The sequence below is a fragment of the Ambystoma mexicanum genome, chromosome 3q, assembly GCF_040938575.1.
Source record: "Ambystoma mexicanum isolate Mex_15411 chromosome 3q, UKY_AmexF1_1, whole genome shotgun sequence".
Lineage (NCBI taxonomy): Eukaryota > Metazoa > Chordata > Amphibia > Caudata > Ambystomatidae > Ambystoma > Ambystoma mexicanum.
Genome location: NC_090926.1, coordinates 209,835,438 through 209,857,215, shown reverse-complemented (window position 1 = coordinate 209,857,215; position 21,778 = coordinate 209,835,438). Strand labels below are relative to the sequence as shown.

General features: G+C 45.2%; 1 long non-coding RNA gene across 2 annotated transcripts in view; it reads left to right on the top strand.

Moving 5' to 3' along the window:
• Positions 1–8,743, top strand: part of LOC138582336 (uncharacterized) — a 151,181-nt gene extending 142,438 nt beyond the window's left edge. For both annotated transcript variants that reach the window (XR_011305008.1, XR_011305009.1), the window contains one exon: positions 8,497–8,743. This is a non-coding gene — a long non-coding RNA (uncharacterized lncRNA). The remainder of the gene's footprint in view (positions 1–8,496) is intronic.
• The last annotated feature ends 13,035 nt before the right edge of the window (positions 8,744–21,778 follow it).

The window sequence follows — 21,778 nt, the reverse complement described above, 5'->3', positions numbered from 1 at the left end:
TTGTGCACCTTACAGGAAGCAAGATGGAGGGCCAGGATGCTCTCCTTGGGACTCCCGGCGGAGGTTGCTGCACCACGGGGTCAGGTTTTGCTTCCTTGAGCACTAGCCAATTGTGGGACGGAGGGAGGAACTGGGCACACTCAGCGAGGCACGGATGCCTAATGGAGTGGAGTTGCCACAACACCACAACATAATCAAGCTGGGATGAGAAATAAGTGCCAGGGCTCAGAAACAAGTGCCGGGGATGAGCCCTGCTGCCCTGGCAAGCCCACTCACAGATTACGGGCTGGGCAATAGTGAAGCTTACAGTTTTGGGCATTGCATGTATGGAATGTGAGGGAACACGGTTCTCCTCTAAGATCCCCTGCACACTTCTTCCCCCATCCCTTTATCACTCACAGCGCTTTGAAGTTGTTTCTCAAATTAGTAATATAGTGAGTTTTAAATCATCAGCGAATAAACAAACTTTCAGGGATGGTGTTGATAGGATGCGGTTTGGGCGCCCTGTAATGGGGTTTAATAAACGCGTGCTCTTTTGTTCTGTGGGTTGCTGGTAAAGCACCATTCAGCCAGTACTTTTCAAACAGATGTCAAACTTTTGTTTATGTGTGGTTGCAATTGACGTCAATAATAAAGCCCAGTGACTGGCAGTGTAAGCACAGCCCTTTTAATATTAATATTACCGGGCGCAAGTCGCTCAGCAAACGCGTGCATTTTTGCAGAATGCACGCAGTGGCCTTTCCAGAAGCCGCTGGACTTCCAAGCAAAGCTGCAATGTCTGCAGAAGTGATGGCCAGGCTTGGGGCATGCATGCTATTGTGATTTTCACCAGTGTCATAGGGCCATGTCATTCGAAGTATAATAGCAGTGTTGAAGCATGCACGGCCTGTTGAACAATGGCCCAATCCCATTGGAAACGCTGTGCAAATCAGGCCCGTGCTGTTCTATTAGCGCCACCAGTGCAGCGCGGCAATAGAAAACCACTCTCCGTGGCTGCAAATGAACCAAGGAAACACAGCATGGATTCTATAATATTAGGGTTACCAGTGCAATAACAATTATCTGTGTGACATGGCCATGTAAAAACATGGGTAATGCCAGTCGTGTTGAGCGTGATCCGCCTGGCACTGGATCACGGTACGCAAGGGAAGGCCCAGGGCAGGCAGGCGTGCGCTGCTGCTGCACTGTACATTTAAATGTACAGTGCAGCAGGAGCAGCGCACGCCTGCCCTGGGCCTTCCCTTGCGTACCGGCGGTCCGGCGTGGCCCAAGGCATGGCAGTGCACACACGGACCGGCCTGGCACTGGCAGGATCACGGTATGCAAGGCCCAGGGCAGGCAGGCGTGCGCTGCACCGTACATTTTGATCGGATCAAAATGTACAGTGCAGCAGCAGCAGCGCACGCCTGCCCTGGGCCGCCTTGCGTACCTTGGGGCACGGCAGTGCACGGACCGGCCTGGCCCTGGGCCTACTTTGTTTACCCCCGGTCGGACCGGGGGTTGACAAAGTAGGCCCAAGCGGCCCCCGCCTTGGTGGTAGCTGGCGGCCCGCTACCACCAAGGCTCGCCCCAAGGCAGTCAGCTGAGCTCGGCAGCAACACTGAACGACGTGTAGGCCCTAGCCTACACGTCGTTCAGTATTGACTGGGCCTGCCGCCTGGGCCGTGGTGGACCACATAGTTTGGGCCCGGGGAGGGGAGTGTGTGTAACACTTCCGAGTCCCCGGGCCCAAACAGAATTTTGGGGTACTTACCGCGGCGCCGCTGGTGCAGCAGCACTAGTCGTGTCGTGTTGTTCACTCGTCGTCCACCGAAGAGAAACAGACGTGTGAAGGCGGCGCAGGCGCACACCCTGCGGCTGCGCCGCTAGTCATAGATACAGTAATGTCATTGGCTGTTTGCCAGCCAATGACATTACTGTATTCATGGCAGGGGAGGGAGGAGGGAATCCGAATAAGTGCGCTGTTTGCGCACATTTCAGACTGGCGGGGCCACCCCTGAAGCGCCCCGCCAGGCTTCCAATGAAAGGGGCTACGTAGAGTGCGTGGAGCTACAAGCTCCACGCACTCTATGATAGAAAATAATTTACTAAATTGGGTCGCGCCCTGCTGTAAAAGCCGGGCCGGCCTACAATATTGTTTCCTTGCTACAGCGCCCCCGCGCTGTTGGCAAAGGAAATGCAGCAGCACTACACACTAAAAGAGATTCAATCAGAGAAGTTCTCTGATTGAATCTCTTTTAGCTTCTCTCTTTTTTTTGGGGGGGCGGCGCCCGGCCGCCCCATGATAGCAGCCGCCACTGGTGGGATGCACTTAACAACTTATGTGGAGCTTCTAACCGAGCCTTGTAGTAGTGGTGCTGCCACAACGGCTCCTTCATTTCCCTGACAGTGAGGACGGATTGGGGAGGAAGCCTTCCCGGGGTGCTACTGAGTGCGCTGGGTCTTTAGCTTCCACGATTGGCGAAAGCTCAGCTTATCAGGAGTTGTACCTAGCTACGGGCACTGATCTCGACCTCCACCTGTGTTGAGGGGCTTGGGTCAGTCTTCAGCCACAGGTTTGTGTCATCATTCTGTGGTGAGCAGTTCTCCCAGAGTCCCCTTGGCTGGTGGGGGATTTAGCCAAAGTCAATCAGGGCTGTCTGGTGGTTCTCTCCCCTGTTTGTGCAGGGGATAGACTTGCACTCTATACTCCTCAGGGAACGTGTTGGTCAGTGCTGGGATATTCGATTTTATTGGTTGTACAGGTGTACTTCACTGCCGTGTGGCCATACTCCCTCATGAGTGCCCAGTTCATGCCGCACAAATCATGGTAAAGTCAAGCAAGGGGCGCACAACCTCAGACATTGCCAACCTCCTGCAGGCTCAATAAAAGGGAAAGAAAATTGAAACTACAGTGGCCCAGGTCCATGATGAAATAAGTTCAGCTGATTTACCCAGATGAGCCCCAAAGTCGGACTTTCAGCTTTGGATCACAGAGATCGAATTGGCGATCCAGAGTAGTATGTCGGAGATGCCGCGCAATATAGCCTCCAAGGATAAACCTGTGGAGGAATCCAAAAAACGCCTGGAGGATGCAGAAATGATGATTTGCGAGCAAACTTATGAAACCGTCAAATGTGCTCAACAAATTGAAGCTATGGGGGCCCGCGCTGATCTTCTCGAGTCCAGGCAGGAGGGTCCGGAAAATCGCACGTGCCCAAACAACTTGCGAATAGGCTGGATGCCGACCCAAATGGGGATGCTGACTTGGCAGACTATGTGAAGGATCTCTTTTCCCTTATCCTTAAGCTTTCGAATGATGAGGAGGCAGAGCTGGACCGGACACATCAAACCCGACCTCCTAGACATGTTCGGCAAGGTTTTGTCCCTGATGTAGTCACTAGGGTTACTTTCTATGCTGTCAAGGAACGTATAACGGTGGCATCCAAGTAACTTGCACAGATTAGCTTTCAGCGTGTGACGATTGTCCTGTATTAAGACCTTGCAGCTGCAACATTAGCCAGGCAGAAGAATCTGAGGCCAATGATGTAATGGCTTCACAAGAAAAAGATTCCTTATAGATGGGACTTCCGTACAGCTCTTTAATTCACCTATTCGGAGAGGATGATTAAATCCATGGAGGAAGCTGAGCCACTCTTGACGCCAGGGGAACATGGGACCTCTTCCTTGAAGAAGCATTCACATTCGCCCTCCATGTGGAGTGTCTCTAGGGTTGGCCCCTAGACCAGAGTTGGAGACGTTGCAAATCCCGGAATTTCTCTCAAAGTCAGAAAAACCCAACCTGAGCTAGTGATGGCAGAGTCTTCTACTGATTGAAGTTTTATGGTTGGGTCACGTGTGTTAGAATCCCATATGGTGGCAGCGTTTTTGTTGGGTGCTCTGCTGGGTGGTTCGCATTGGGTTTTAGATGTAAGGAGGCGGGTAAGATGGAATGATAGGGCATTATTTGTCCTAGCTCCGGTATCACCTCACTATTGTTTTACGGTTTTGTTAATTAACACTGGGTGTTGGGTTTCATACTTTGGGGAATGGGATGGAATGGGGATAAAGAGGAATGTTATTAGTGAAAACGGTAGCGAGATGGAGAGAACATGAATATGCTGGACAATTGACCTTGTATTGTATTGGTGCAATCCAAATGTGATAACGCTGGCTGGGGAATCTCATGGCAGACCCCCTGCGTGTGAAGTGGCAGACTCCCTCTATATGCTGACCTGGAATATCCAGGGTCTAAACTCACCTATGAAAAGGAAGTGAGTACCGTCTAAATTGTGTGACATGTCTGCTTTAGTGGTCTTCCTCCAGGAGACTCACTTGCTGGGAACGGATGAATGTAGATTAACACACATACAGTTTACTCAAGGTTTCTTTGCTACAGGAGCTGAAAAGAAGAGAGGTGTTGCTATCTTGATTGCTAGAACAACCTCCTTTTTAAGTCTAGGATTTTTTGTCACCCTAATTGGAGGGTTCAATGTGTTAAGGGTCCCCCAATGGGCCATATGTTACACTTATCTACTTGAGTGATCCCAACGACAAACAAGATCTCTTCTTGATGGATTTCCTACCACAGGCGCTGGCCTTTGCTGAAGGTACAGTTGTAATGTGGGAGGGGATTTCAATCTCAATCCAGATGAGGATAAAATGCTCCCACCTCCACAAATAGACTACAGAAATGTAGTAGACTTCGCCAAAAGTCTCAAGGAATTGGGGCTTATTGATATTTGGAGGTTTAGAAGCAGTGCCTGTAAAGATTGTATGTATTTTCCACATGTTCATAGAAGCTTCTCGACAATAGATGCTAAATTGGTGACATATTCCCTGGGTCCCTGTATTCCAAAATCTTGTATGTTGCTCTCTGATCAAGCTCTAGTTTTGCTGTGGCTCACAGTTACAGGTTTGGAGACTCCTGCTAGAAGACCCTGGAGACTATATGATAGATCCTGAAAGATAGGATGTTGTGTCAGGAGGTAGCACAAGCTATTATAAATTATTTGGAAATAAATCTGTGGTGGCTCTACCCTAGGGTTGTTCTGTTATGTCATGAAAGCGGTAATTCGAGGGGGATTCATAAATTGTACAGCTGCCTACACTAATTTAAGGGAAAGACATAGAGCTATTCTGAAGGAGGAGGTTTGACAGAGAATGAGCATACAACCGTTGGGCCATTGAAGGCCAGCCATAAAATGAGAGTTGATATGGCACAGCTTGAGGCACACCTTGCTGAAAGTACCACAAAGGCCATATTAAAAACTAAACAATAATACTATTCTAGGGGTAATTAGGTGAATGGAACATTGGCGCACAAACGGGCTAAACATAGGACCGTAATAACATCTTGACTCAGAGAGATGGGTCGGGATCCTACATTGCAACAATGCCAGTAAACCTGACCTACTGCATCAATACTATGCCTCAACTATGGCGGGAACACTGCACAATCCCATAGCCCAAGTAGATTACCTGGTTGCCGGAGCTCTCTCGGGCCTGACTCCGGAGAAGGGAAAAGAACTGCATCAGCCAAAACGGGAGGCAGAGGTTGAACGGTTCATCAAGTCACTTAAAAATCATCTCTGGGCCTGGATGCACTCACCACACGATTTTATATAAAATTCCAAACCCTATTGATCCCTTGCCTGACAAAGTTGTTTAATACTTTCCTGACAATGGGGAGGTTTACCCCATCCATGCAAGAATCATCCACGATCTTGATTCTGAAGCCTGCTAGAGATCAGAGCTGGCTAGACCCATAACTATTATGAGTAACGATGCTAAGATCTATTCAAGTTTTGGCAAACCATTTTCTGGTCACACTTCCTGACTTCATCTATTTGGATCAGGCGGGCTTTATCGTCCAAAGAAGTGCGCATGATAATATCAGGAGGATAGTTAACATTATAGAAGTGGATGGAAGGAGGGGACTGGAAGGTGAGCTCACTGGATCCCTACAAAGCTATCCACCAGCTGGAATGGGAATATCTTAAGACTCTTTTAGATCAATGGCTAATCAACGCAACCTATATCCATTGTGAAAGGAACGAGGCATGGGTTCCTGTTGTCGCCTTTGCTAAGAGGGGTTAGGGGTAACAGGAATATTCGGGGTATAACACAAAAGGGCAAGGAATACAAGTTTCCCTTTATGCTGATGATTCCTTGGTCATGGTCACGAGGTGGAGACATGTATGTTTGCGCTTATGGGGTCCCAGGGCTTGGCTATCTTGATCGCTCCTGAAGTTGAGCAATCGTTATCGAATTTGTGTCTAATAACATGGAGGCATGACACGATAGATTACTTAGGTATTAAGATCCCATCAGATGTTAAAAGCCCTTTATAGGATTAACCTCCCGCCTCTGTTTGCGGAATTGGCTAGTTCACTGGACCGTTGGAAAGCCCAGGAAATGTGTTGGTTGGGTCATGTCATAAGCATAAAGATGAATGTGACCAAGTTGTTTTTACAGACACACTGCGCGCACACACAATATAAATTGCAGTCGGTGGATGTTTATTTCCCCAGAAGGTAGCCTCTTGGGAAATAAACATACACCGACTGCAATTTATATTGTGTGTGCGCGCAGTGTGTCTGTAAAAACAACTTGGTTCTGTCTTATTGGTGGAGGACTTGGCAAGTCCCCACACCCACACTCGCCCGCAGCGCTCGTTACACCACTCTTTATAATTCAGGTCCTTGCTCTGAGTCTCGCCGTCCTTGTTTGCCAACTTCGTTTACTTAAAGATGAATGTGGTACCCAAGCTTCGATACCATTTCCTTGCTCTCCCTGTACACGACCCATTGGTAGCTTGCATGCACTACAGAGTACAATATTCACTTTTATATAGGAGGGTAGCAGAGCGCAAATCTTTGAAAGGATTCTGTTGAGGAATGCTACATTGGGTAGGCCATGATATTTATCAATATTACCTAGCTGTGCAATTATCACATGTGTTTTCATGGGGTCAAATGCTACACAGACTAAATGGTTTCACCCGGAGCAGGACTTAATGCCGGCCTCTCTTTTGCAACTCCCCTTCACAAATGCTACACGATATTCCGAGGACTTCCCCTTCCTGATATCAACAGTGGTCTCGCTTTCCTTTTGGAACAGGGTGGTTATAAAATGGGGAGTCGCTCGCGGGTTGGGCCCACTATCCCCTGTCTTTGGTAACCCAGACTTTACACCGGATGTTCGGAAGAAAGGCTTTGAACAATGGGTGAGGGGGAGGCCTGAAGGAATTAAGACTTCTATATGTAGGATACATCCTGCAGACGTTTGTGGAGCGCGAAGGGACTTCTGCTCTGGGTGAAGGTGAGAGGTTCACGTATTCCAGTTGCGTCACTGGGCCTCCAACCCAGAGGTGAAGCAGAGGGCGACTAGTGCTTTGTGTGCACTGGAGCGCACATCCTTCTCTGGTTTGACAAAAGCAACATTTTATAAGCTCCTTGATCATTTTGACCCCCAAGAAAGCTTTCCATGGTAAAGTGGGAGCAAGATTTAGTTCAACGTATTGGGATGCATCCTGGGGTCATATCTGGGCTACTAATCTATGGGCGTCTCACTGCACTACGGATAAGGAATGTCAACTAAAATTGTGCTATAGGTGGTATTTGCCCCCAGAAAGGCTTAATTGAATGAAGCGCGTGTATCCTACAGTATGCTGGGGTGTTGCAATGGGAATGGGACATTTCTCCATGTGTGGAAGCACGTTACTTCAGGAAGGAGGTTCTCTCCCACATCAAGTCAATCACGAATGTCTATTGACCGATGGACTCATTGATAGTGCTTCTGGGGTATTTGGGGGAGTCGATTTATCCACTGAGGGGTAACGTTGCTACCCTTATCACTTATCTCGTACTTGCGGTGAAAATCGCAGCGTGAAGCTGAAAGGCCATCGAGGGTCCAAATATACATATGTGGTGGGGCAAAATATGGGAGATTCTTGCTGCACAAAAAATCACTGTCCTATCAATGAGACCATATGCAAACTATGCGGTGATCTGGCTGCCGCTTATCAACCATGTTACCAATGCGCTCCCTATTGTATACAAGCCGAATTTATTTAAATACTGGGCTTTACTGTGAGTGGTGGGAAGGAGGTTGAGATATTAGAGTACTGGGATATATTTGGTATAAGGTTAAAAGGAGTAGAGTTATTGATGATCAGATCAGTCGGGGTGGTGATTGTGATTGCTTGGAATAGCACGTCTAATCAATGTTTGAACTGTCATGTCATGTTATGTCATCTGTCTGTCTCGCTTTGCCAATAAATAAAGTAGTTTAAAGAACTGCACCTTCACACACCTGTTCACTCGCTCACTCACTATCACTGTTCCTTTTAATGGTATTGTGAAAAACAAGGGGAGGAGACTCGAGGGAGGGCAGCCAGTCACCATGGAAGATCACAACGGGTGTCTTTCTATGGCATTTTACATGAAAACAGCAGACTCTTCTCCTCCAAAACTCAAAGTCCTGACACTGCTTCTCTACCTTATTTTCTTCCAGTGTCTGGCGATAACCACCGATGCCGGAAAAAAGACTCAGCAGTGCCGAGACAGAATGCCAAGCTGTTCCTCATTTAAATCAGAAGTGACAGATGAGGAGTTTCCTATATGACGGAGGTCCCCTGCCCACCAGACAGCCCAAGCCTCTCTGGACTTGGGACAGTATCCCAGACTGGCTTTCAATCCACACATAATGCTAACCTTGACAACTTGCTAATCCTGAATTGATTAAAGGAGTTGAAATATTATATTGTAAATAGTACTAACTTTGTGTCATGAATTTGTATGTGTTTATGACCAGATCATGGCTAACTTCCCTGGCATATACTCCCGCCTGACAATAAAACAAAGAAGGCGGCCTCATTACACGTTGGGTGGTGCAGTAAAAATTGTTTGTAATGCAGCAGTAATTCCATTACCGCCACATTAGTGCACAGGCCAACTATGAGTTTGGTCGGGAGGTGTTGGAGTGACATCCAGCTAAGAGCTGGAAATAAATCTGCCACCTTTCCACCCATAAAACTGCAAAATCAGCAGAATTACCACTGGCTGTAATTCCACCGAAATCACCATCAATTCCTATGGACTGCAATTAATGGGGACTAATTCCACCTTCCACCACTTGTAATCCAGCAGTAATTCCTCCAGACCAAGTGGCGGTAATGGTAATTCCGTTTGGTGGTATCTTGGAGGATTTACCACAAAGATACCACCAAACCCGTAATGAGGCACACAGGTAACGGGTACATCCACCCTGCACTCATGATCACGACAGGTTTGTCTGCATTTCCCTATCCCTCTATCCTTCTAACACCCCATCCCTTCATTATTTTTTTGGATTGCCACATGCAGCGAGGCTAACATTTTTGACAGAAGGCCACTATATAAGACCGCTCCCCCTTATCTTACCCACTGCGCACAGATTCTTTGTTTGGCTTTTAACATTCACTTAGCATTTAGACTCAGTAATTCATTGCAGAGTTGTTGCTGGTATATTGGGCTGAGAAATAACAACCATACACCAGACCACACACCTAGAATATAAATCTATAACAAAATACCTGACAGCCAGATTGTTCACTAATACTGGATGGTCACTACCAGGGCTTTAAGTGGTTCATGGCTCGGCCCAACAGTCTCCAACAATTACCATTCAGCCAGAGCTCCCCAACTGACTTCCCCAACTTGGATTCCTAGGGTGCAAAAGTAAATGAAAAGACAATGAGTGACAATACTGCTCTTCCCCAGTAGATGTCACTGTGGACCAGGTTTGGTATCACACAATTAGGTACTGACATTTTGCATTAGATTATTTTTTTTTATAACAAAGAATGGAAGGAAAGTATAATAAAGCCAATACATTGTTTGATTTTTGTAACTATATTGAAGGCTTGTCATTAGAATTATTTAATAAAATGGTTGTTTAAGAATCATGAATAACCATAAAAGGAACTCAGGGATTAGCTCAAGCAATGACCTGATTTGATTTCATTTCATTTGAATGTTATATTTGAATATCGTAATTTTACTCCATTTTTGACTGCACCTTAATTATATATAATAGACAGTTTATAATAATTAAATTCCAGGTATGAACACTTACCTCTATCTGTTATGCCACTCCTTTAACTACCTAGGCCCATGTCCCTAAGCTATTTGGGAGTCTCAGGCAGTGCGAGCCACTGGCAGATATTGCTTTTGATGTGTTGGACCCCCTCTTGATTTATTCTCACTTTGGTCATGTCTGAGGAAGACATCAGTTGGACTTTCATTTAAGAAAATTAATAGAATCTGGGATACATTGAAAATGGGACTCAGGGTGGATGGACATGTAGACAGAGGCAAGAAACTGCACATTATATTTCCTGACAAGTTTGGCTCATAATATTCATTTAAATTATTGACATTACCTTGAACCTAAAAGTGTAGCCAAAGTTACCTGACTGTTAGGCTTTCAAGCTCTGAATTTGTCCTTGTTTTCCAACCCACGCAAGGTGTCCAAAATGTTTACCTGCTCCTTAAATAAATGTGTTTATCTATAATGCTGCTCCACACTTTCGGCATGTAAAGTTTTTAGATAAAGATAGGTCCGAGACTTTCAAGGAGAGTCAAATCTTGTGGGACACAAGGCTGGCTGGATCCGCTTCCTTTCACCATCAACCTCGAAGCCTTGCGAAAAGATACAGACATTAATAACATGAGGAACTACAATTTGGGACCATTCAGATTTATTTTTGCCGCACTTGTTTCTCCTTTGAAATGCATAATATATTATTACTAGTGTACAGGCCTGTGTACACAGGCAAAAGTGCAGGTTTTCATTCAGACAGTAGGACCACTATATATCCTAAACCCACAGCTTCCTCTAGTGGTGACAGCAGGCAAAGCTATGTGAATTGAACCACTGTGTATCCTAAGGCAACAGCTCCCTCTAGCGGAGCATTCTGTGCATTCAGGCAGCCTCTAATGTGCATGACGGCATTGGACAAACATACAGCTGGCCTTTTATTATTGTTAGATTATTAGTGATAATAACAATAATAGCTCTGCTCTTCCGGAGACTCAAGGTGGCATCCACATTTTGAAAGAATAGTCAATGGTCCTCATTTTCGGCTTAAGACAGATAAAAGTCAGAACCGACCATGCTAGAATTACAGTCCGGGTCCTCCAGGATACATGTAGTCCAGCCGGCACATTGACACAAAGCATTATCTGACCTGCCAGAAAGCTTGGGAAAATGCATACATTACATGCTCCTCAGTCTAATTTTGTCATAAACATACCAAGTCTTTTTTAGGGAACAAGACTAAGGCAGATTGCTTTATAAGGTTTATAACAGGGGTGGGGTACTTCATCATAACTCTGGAATGTTTCAGTGGGTGATGGATTTGGTTGTAATTTCCATATGAGAGGTCGTATTCATATTGTCGGTCATATATCCAAATAATGCGTTTAAATACTATTGTTTTGATGGTTTTTCTTGTGCTATACAGTTGTGCCCATATCATGTCCATTGCAAGAAAGGAAACATTAGTTACCTGTAGCAATATTTGTGCCGCCTGATGACTATTATAGTTTCTCATACTGGGCCTAATCCTGCTACATGTTTGGTCTGGACACCGTGTTAAAGAATTGAAAAAATCACCCAGTAGCCATAAGGGTATCTGTCATCTGGGCATGTCCTGGGGCATACAGTACCCCCTGCTCAAGATCCCCGTGACATGAAGGGTATCGCCTGTGTCTTCTCTTCAGCATTGGTGATGTTGTGTTAATAGCTGGACGGTTCTTCAGCGATGTGCATGTCTCCGACCACAAGCCATGGCAGACAGATACATCTCAGGATTGCTATGGCTCGAGCAGCTTTGCAGGGGATGCTAATCATTATGGCGAGCGTCTACATCACACAATGACAGGGCACATTTTTTAGGATGTGCTTCGCTAACAAGCACTGAATGTCAGGATTGTGTTCAGCACCGAGGCCTATAACATATGCCCTCCGCAAAACCTCATATTACAGGCTGGCTTGATAGGGCAACTCTCGATCGGCCCGGATCGCGCCCGTATGATTTAGTGTCATAAACATTGAAAAACAGTTGGTTTCTGCAAAAGCATATTTTCTATTTAACTCAGTCATCTATATAGCTCATGAGCTTATGCATTCGAAGAACACAGACTAGAACTCTTTTTTTGGGGGGGTACCTTATCCAAAGCTCAACATACATAATTCATTTTCCAAGCTTACCTCTTTTCCTAAACATTTAAAACGTGTTCACTTTTCCTTTCTAATTCCTGCTACCATTGTCCCTTACAATTAACTTATTCCATTTTGTGTCAATGTTTGGTCCTACAAATTAATGTAGGTTGCCTCATCCACTGTTGGATTGGAGAGGCTTTGCCTTTCTCACCTGAGGTTGTCTCTCTTTGGGATGTTGCCCTTTGAACCTGCTACCTTTGGAATGTATTGAATCCGCTGCCTTCCTACTATTGTCATAGCCCTAACATAATGCAATTTCAGGTGCTTTTACCGATCTCAAAGCAGTGAGAGCATAATTAATGGGACTTTTCCTGTCTGGAGCCTGTATCAGAATTATTTCAGAGGACCACCGAGGTGCAGGAGCCCTCAACACTGCAGGAGCAGTGGGCTAGCCCTCCACCAGACTGCATCCACCCTAAGGTAGGCTCCCTGCCTATTTTTAGCCCCCAGGGCTCGAAAATCCTACCCACTGAAAAGTGCTCCTCCTAGCCCCGTAATTACACATGAGCAGTGTAAATTAGATTTTTATTGAAAAAACTACCTAAAAAGCGCATTTCGAGCGTTTTTTTCTGTGCCTCCATTGAAACACATGAGGTGTTCCTGCTTCAACATGGCCGCCGACCTCCTCCTTGCCAAGAAGGCGACCACATGACATCCAGGAGAGCCCCCATTGGCCAACTGCAACTACAGAAGGCCAATCAGGCACAGGCAGGCAAACACCGGCCCCCTAATCCAAAGGATCCTCATGACAAGGAACTTTTCCTGTCTGGAGCCTGTCCAGAGGCACCTGAGACTTGGGCCAAGGACTCTTCCCATTTTCTGGTAAGCCTGCACTGACCCTGCAGCTTGCCCACACCTCCCCAGAACCTAACCTTTCCACCTAATCCCTTCATGCGGTACACCTCGTGGGTGCCTCTGCTTTTCACTGACTTTGGACAATTGCTTGCTATCACCTGGTCTATTGTTGTTATATAATATCTCACTATACTATTTAGCGCATTTACCAGTATTGCTTATCCGCTTGTAATGTATCCACTTGTGCAGCCAAATGCTACCTATTATGCCCTGCCACCATTTAGCCTCTGCCTGCCCCACTTAGAACATCGAATTTAGGCATTGTATTTTGTTGAACTGTGTAAGTGACTTCAATCCAGCACTCCAACCAAGTCAATGCTTAGTATGGGATGCCCAATGGAAGCCCTCATTTATATATTTTTATGTCAAAGTTCTTTAAATCTGGAAGATGAACCCTTATATAATGTCCCTCTCTTTGGATCTCCCCGACCTCACTGAGCCAAGAAGTAGGTTTGTTTTGCAAATTAAAAGGTTTATTTAAAGAATTGAACAATATATATATCACACTTTTATGAATAGAAACAATATCTGAATAGCACACTTATGAATATAAACAGTGATCAGTACTGGGTAATATTACAATATCAAGAACTCTTTAATCACTTAGGAGTAGGAACAGGAAGGATAGGGTAGCAGAGAATACTTTATATGGGTTCAAGGAAATGCAATGATAGGAAAAGAATGCAACACAGAAATAAACTTGATATGGTTTCAATCAAAACAATGTGGTCACTTTTTCCCCTGTGACTACTCACTCCCCCCATGATGTAATATGAAGAGATGGAAATGAGAGCACACAGGTTTCAAGAATACAATCAATAATGTAGTTCAATTCCAGTTCCCCCAGCAAGCTCAGAGAAAACAGGTATGATTTTAAAACAGGCAAAGATACTTTTGAATGTGATTGCAATGAATGGGAAAATATGCTAAAATGATTTTAATTCACTAAAGGAGATTCAGTACCAGAGAGAATTACTTAAGATTGGTACAGGTCAACACTAGCAATGATTCATGAATGATTATCAGATTGAAAACGAAATTCAGCAGTTGCAAACAAGAAACAGCTATTCTGACATGTGGTGAAATGGAGCTAAATTGCAATTCGCGGCAATTTTTCTGCGTGCGTGAAACACGAATACGGAAAAACTATAATTGGAATGTCATTTTAGGTTTGTTGGAAAGCTTAGGATCTTAGCTTCAAAATGACAGTTAAATCACGGTTCTAGGATGACAGATAGCGCTTTACAGATTTGGAATCAACAGGATGGACACAAGATTCTATAATGCAGTACTGGACAGGTTGAAATGGATGGAAGAGGATTACTTTAAACTAAGAGATGACTATGGACAGTTCTAGACTAAATACTCACTCCTAGGCTTTGGACTGGAATGGGCCTCGTCAAAGATCTGGTCAAGGGTTTGGCTTCACTCTCGCCACCGGACAGGTCTCAGGCACTCTGGGTTCTGCTCTCAGCACTGCACTGCGGTCTGGGTGGCCTCTTGGACTGGATCTGACGGGGTCTGGATACAGCGCCGCTTTTTGGGTCTGGACCTTGGTTCTAGCACCGGGTTCTTAGCTAGAAACAAAACAGCTCAGCCAGGCTGTTCAATGGTTTAGTTAGGCCCTGTGGAAGCTTAGGGGTAGGAATCAGGTTCCAAAAGATTCTGAAGGCCTGCTGCAAAGAGTTCAGTTTGGGTTATGCCTCTGCTTCAGGGTTCTAGAGTTTGGTTCTAGAGTTGGTTCTATATCTGGAGTCTGGAGTCTTCCTGCAGGGTGCTGCGCCAAGAAATCAGTTGAGTAGTGGAAAAATGTGTGTGTCCTATCTGTCCTTGCAGTCCTTATTTATGTATTTCCAAATTGGGTGGGAGGCTGATTCTCTATGCCCAACCCTCTAAGGATTTGATAGGTTAGAGGATTCCCTGTCCCCTGATTTGAGAAGGGAGTAGTGTATCATTCTGTGTCATCAGGTGTCATGTTGATGGATTAGGGAAAGAACACTCCCCTTTGTGTCTGTAGTGCATATCTTATTTTCCATAAAACACATATTTACACTATATACAACTTGTTAATACTACATAAATCACATGACAGATTAACTAAGGTATATTTCTGTTCAACTCTTCTCTTCCTAAGAGCTTTGGTTCAGAAATGACAACATTTTCGCACTTTTGGAGGGTTTCTCAATATTCATTCTGCACCAAATTGGATACATGCATGCATATCCTCTCTGGGCATATTACTGTAATTTCATATGTTCACAGCAAAAATACTGCAGCTACAATATGAATAAATTCTGGGGTTTAGTTCACAGCAAAAATACTGCAGCTACAATATGAATAAATTCTGGGGTTTAGTCTCAGAACATCGCACGGAGTCCAGCTTAGTCTTGAACTGTGAGTGAATTTCCTTGTTCACACTCTCAAAATTTTACATTTTTGTCAGCTCGGTACAATTTGTTATAAGCATTTTTATAAAACATACATTTGCTTTCAATTCAATTCACATCTCAGTCTGGTCCGCCTCCTAGAGCTGGGCTGACTCAGAGGGTCCCATGTCTTGTTTCCTTCCAGCAGTTTGTTGTCAGTTACACCCGAATTTGGCATATTCCTATTCATCCCAAGAATCCATTGTCTTGACTGAGAGCAACAGGCCAGGGTGCCTCTGCTAGTTCCTGTTCACACCAGCCTGTCAATCTCTTGGCCAAGGGCAGGGAAGCTTCCTTTGTCCAGGGAAAAGGTGTGAAATTCGTTTGAAGCACTGTGTGGGAAACTCTTAATTCTTAAACTCAATGTATACAAATGGTCTTTTCTTATAATATAACCCATATTTTTAACACATACATTAAACAATTTCTTCCTTCAAGCCTTTTCAGAATATAGTTTTAAATTGTATCCACCTCTTAGGCTTCTGATAGCAAGTCTTTCTTGGACATAGTTTGGGGTTCAATTGGTCAACTTTACAAAAATGGTTTTAAAACGCCGGCTTTCTGGTAGAGGTGAGCAACGGTATTACACCCATTTTGGACAGCTGTCTTTCCATCAAGGATCTTTAAAAGAGGATTTTGTTGTGAGAACATATGATTTTTGCTGACATTGTATTGATGTGGATTCTTGCAGTAAAGAGGTTGGATCTTTTAGGTGCTTTGTGAGCCATGATTTTAGCAATTTTTGACAATCAACAAAACGGATTTTCAAACAACTCTGTGTTCCTTTTTCAATCAGCATTGCTATTTCCAAGTGGTTTGAGGCTACTTTGTAGGTAGCCCAATGGTGGTTTTTGGCGGTGGTCTCCTGTGTTACCACTGACATAGGCACAAAGTAGATGGTGGCCTATTTTTCAGGTTTTCACTGCGCAATTTCTGGTGATTTCTAGCGAGCAGCATGCTTTCCGGCGGCCATTATGATGTTTCTGCTGCCAGCAATGCACAATGATTTTGCAGGGCTTGGATGAGTGGGTTAATACATCCCACAAGCCACCCTCTTGCGATGGCCGTTGAACTTCCATCAATGGAACTTCGCAAGACTGGTATGTAAGCCTCATCTCTCCGGTTTCCACAAATGGCAAAGTTCAGCATCTTTTCCTCCATTAGGGGTGGATCACTTGGTTCTCCTCACCAGTCCTGATAGGAGTATTGAGCGACACTCCGGGCCCCTCAGATCTTTGCTCCCGGTCCCCGTTCATCCTTCTTGGTCAGTCTCTGTGGTTTCCAGTCAACTATAGGTTATCTCTCCTAGGATGACAAAGCAAAAACATATTTGTAGACATTTCCCCACCACTTAATGTAGTTGGCGGACATATGCATTTTATCAATCAGGAGAAATTTGTATTTTTATTATTGTATTTTATAGACTATATGTGGAATATTTTAGGGTTGGAATTTTATGGATCTGGAGTGGCCCCCTCTGGGGTTGCAGAGGACTCCTCCAGTTGCTGCAGAGTGTGCCTAGGATGGCAACATTTTAGCTGATTAATATGGACCTACTTCTGTTCCCCCTCTGCCAAACTGCCTTTGGGGATGCAGATCTTGTAGGCGACTGGTGAGATCTTGTCTACAATTTCAAATGGTCCCTTCCAGGTAGGCATAAATGTTCGCTGTTTGGCCTGGTTCCTTTGGAAATTGTATAGATAGACCCGGTCTCCTACATTGTATTCTTTTCTGGTGGTCTTTAAGTCATAGTGGGTCTTCATGCTGTCGGCTGATCTTTCTAGATTTCGCTGAGAATAGGCAAAAGCATGTTGAAGGTGTTTTCTTAAATTTTCAACATACTCATGGGCTGTGGAGGCATTGATCAATGTCTGCTCTTGGGTCCTATAGAGCAGATGCTGGGGAAGCACCATCCTGCATCCAGTCATCAGCTCAAACGTTGACATTTTAGTTGCAGATGAAGGGGTAGATCTGATGGCCGTTAGGACAAGAGGTAATCGAATATCCCAACTTGGCCCAGAATCTGCCACAAACTTTTTTTAAATGCTCACAATGGTTTTGTTGTAATGTTCTACTGCACCACTAAAGGTTGGCTGGTAAGCAATATGTAGCTTCCTTTTAACCCCAAATATCTCCCACATCTTTGTCATTACTTCGCTGGTGAAATGGCTACCTCTGTCTGACTCAATCCTCTGGGGTAGTCCAAAACGCAAAAAGATGTGTTTGATCATCAGGTCAGCTGCTGTTTCTGCCTTGCAGTTTGGGGCCGGGAGACATTCCACCCATTTAGTAAATAAGCATGTCACGGTCAACATGTACTTATTTCCCCTAGAGGAGCGAATCACGGGCCCGATGAAATCTACTTGCATATCTGACCATGGCAGTGTCATCCCCCTCTTTTGGAGAGGCGCACAGTGTGTGAGGGATGTTGGCTGAAATTGGGCACACGCAAGACACCCCTTCAAGTATTGGTTGAGGTCCTTCCCCATGTGTGGCCAGTATGCAACCTCTCTTAAGATTTCAAGAGTTGTATGAAACCCCCTATGACCGGCTGTGGCCGCATCATGGGCATGACTTAACATCAGGCTTCAGAATGAGGTATGAACCACCCACTGATCATGGCCAGCTAGGGATTTCCTTACCAACAAACCATCTTGGATTTGGAACATTTTTGGACATTTCATCAACACTCTGAGGTCCTCTTTCCCAATGTAATCGGTATCCATCAGGGGAAAGTTCTCAGGGTCCTCAATGTGTTGATAAAGCTTACCAATTATCGGATCCCCTTTTTGTGCCGTAAGCAAATCAGCATCTGGGGTCTCCTTACTCCATTGTGCAGTTGAAAAATCATTGTCAGCATTTGTCTGGGACCTAGTGATAGCAGTGACCTGGATTTACCCCAACAGGGACTCGATCTCTATTAGATCCCCTTGGATGGCCCCGGTTTTGGCCAGCTGATCAGCTAAGTCATTCCCAGTTTTGTCTGGTCCCTCTACTTTGTAATGACCCTTGATCTTTTTCCAGTAGATGGTCATCCCATTTGAGGTGACCAGATCATCAATATTTTGAATTAACTTCCCATGTTTCAAGGGTTTGTTATTAGCACATAACATGCCTCGGGTTTTCCAATTAACCAGGTGCTCCACAAACCCGTTCCGTCCATAATCCGAATCTGTGATTATGACAGTTTGTGGAGTTGATGTTGGACAGCAGTGAGGATGGCTTGATGCACAGCCATCAATTCTGCCACTTGACTACTTCGGGGACCAATCTTTTACCCAGCAGAGGGTTCTGGGGACTCATTCACCCATGCATTCCCTACGCCGGCCACCAGTTCTTTTTCCCCGTTGTTGTCAACATGGTAAGAGCATCCATCCACATAAACAGTGGGCATTCCCTCACACTTGTCTTCTTCAAAGACTTTGTGGGGGGAATTAAGGTATGCCTCCATGTTGTCCTTGATTTTTAGACTTTCGTCCTCGAGACAGTTTTCTCTGGCACAATCATGCAAGTCAGCCAGACCTTGCGCGAAGGGACTCTTCTTGTTTTGGCCATATCTGACCTCCACAGTAAAGCCTTGCATTGACAGAATACAGGAATTAATTCGGCAATTACTCAGATTTCTGGCCCGGATTCTGTCACTTTGGAGACATTGCGGAGGCTGGTGTGGAGTCTCCACTATGATGTGTTCCCCCTGGATAAACAGGCGGTAATTCTTCAATGCCCACACCGTTGCCAGGAGTGCCTTCTCACAATTGTTGAATTTTTCCTCCACAGATGATAAAGTTTTACTCACATAGGAGATTACTTTATTGACCTTGTCATGCTTTTGGTATAATACTGCAGTCAAGCATGTATTAGAGAACCCTGTCTCCAAGAAGAACTCCTTGTTTCTGACAGGGTAAGCTAACCAAGGCGCCTGTGAGAGGCTTCTTTTGAGTTGTCTTACTGCCTCGGATTGTTCTGGACCCCATTCCCACTTGACCCCCCTTCAAAGGATGAATCAGGGGTCTGGTGTTCTCTGCGTAGCCCTCAATGAACTTTCTGCTGTAATTAGTCAGTCCAAGGAGGCTCCTTAGTTCCCACAGAGTTGTGGGGTCCTTCAGTTTCTGGAGTGCTTCCACTTTCTTTTCCTGGGGACAGAGACCCTGAGGAGTAATCTCATGCCCCAAGAAATTTACACGGGTTCTACACCACTGTGCTTTCTGAAAGGAAGGTTTTGCTCCAGCGGCACTCAACTGTGTCAGAACATAACGGATCTCCACTATGTGTTCCTCCACAGTTGAGCTTTTGATGAGGACATCATCTACATAAGCCAGGTTACCCTTCTCACCCAGGTCGGGCATGGCCTTATGTAGAAAAATGGTGAACTCATAGCCGGAGTTGAGGTATCCGAAGGGAGTCCGGGTCCATGTGTACTGCTGGCCCCCAAAGGTAAAAGCCAGCTTGTATTGGTCCTCCCTACTGACAGGTACAGTCCAGTATCCATTGCTCAGGTCTATTGCTGTGAATACCTGTGACCCCTGGATCTGGGTCAGCCCTTGGCCAATGTAGGGAAGAGGCCATCGGGAACTATGGACCCGTTTGTTGAGCTCCCTAAGGTCGGCGCAGAGTCTCCACTGGCCGTTTGGCTTCAATATCCCCAGCACCGGATTATTGAAGGTGCCATGGACTGGACGGATTATCCCACGGGACTCAAGGTTCTTAATGATTTTAGTAATGGACTCCATTGATGCGAGAGGCAAGCGACATTGCTTCACAAACACTGGAGTCATACCAGGGTCCGTGGGAATTGTTGTTGTGTGGATGTCGGTGCGACCACAGTCATATGAGTCCACCGCAAAGAGATCTTGAAAATCCAAGAAAACTTGTTTCAACTTTTGCTTCTGCTCCAGAGTCTCACAGGCATCGGCTAGGTTGACTCTCTCTTCAACCCTCTGCCTGAAGCCTGGAAAGACTTCTGGTTTTGCTATCTCAGCAGCCTCCTCCAGCTGGGTGGAGAAGTCCCTGGTCAGAGTGTTGATTTGGACTGGTGGCTTCAGGTGGGAAAGGCAGCCCTTATGGACCTGGAAAATCACCTCATCCCTCCTGAAGTCACGACTCACATCTTCCTTACCATAAGGGCAGGAAGTGTACACCAGGAAGTTCCCCCCATGCTGGGTAAAGATCCTGTCTGGTGTTGTGTTGGCATCACTGTCACTGTCAAAACAGTCCTTGGGGATTGGTCCTAATAGCTAATTTCCAAAATCAATGGAAAAATGTCGGTCATCAACCGCCATTCCAATAATGGTGCCTGTGGCTAGAGTGATACTCTTTAAGTCGCTGTTATCCACCACTATTGGAATGGTGTCATGTTCTATATTGACTAATGGTGGTGGGTTTACCCCCAATCCTTGCTGTTGGAGAGAAGCATTTAGTTGAAGATAGGCATCAGGGTTTTTCAATTTCTGTCCTCTTAACTTTCACTTCCAGGGAGAATTGTCGGGTCCTTTCTTCTATGGTGACTTGCTCTCCAATCTGAATTTCAACTGCATAAGATAGCAATTGAGCTGACCTAAATGCTTTCTCGGGATCATCAAAGCCCATGGAATTATCCGCTAATCGGGACCAAGCTTTGAAGTTTATTAGGTCCAAACTAATTGCAAAGCGATTGAGAATGTCACTGCCTAAGTGTCATAAATCACCAATGTATCAATTGAAAAGGATATGGTAACCAAAAAAGGATACAATTGGTAGGGCTCTTCCGGATCCTTTTCACACGACTTGATTGTAGGTAGGTCAAATTAGACCTTCGAAATGATACAACTCTCTGACTGATAAAACAGGCAGAGAGATGGATCACTGGAAAGGGCGTGGGTAATTGTATCGTAAGATATGCCTAGGATAGATAAAGTATCATAAGAAACTGTCCCAAACTCAAATCACTATGATAGCACAGTATTAGCATTAATTTGAAACACTAACCTTAAGGCCACACTGAAGAATTCAACGAAAGTCTCATGAAGAAAACCAGAAGTGGAAACAACGATAAAGGAGGTGAAGATTAGTAAGGGAGACTTATCCCGAACGGCAGGAGGCTCACGCTAGTTACCGGGTTGGTGCACCACAGGATAGCGTCCAAAGTACTGTGCACAATCACCTTCCAATAGTTCATGAAATACTTTCTTTCCCACGAAGAACAGAATTAGATTTTCACCTGTTAACTGTCACAGGCACCAGTGGTTCAAAGAAGTTCAGAAAACCACGTG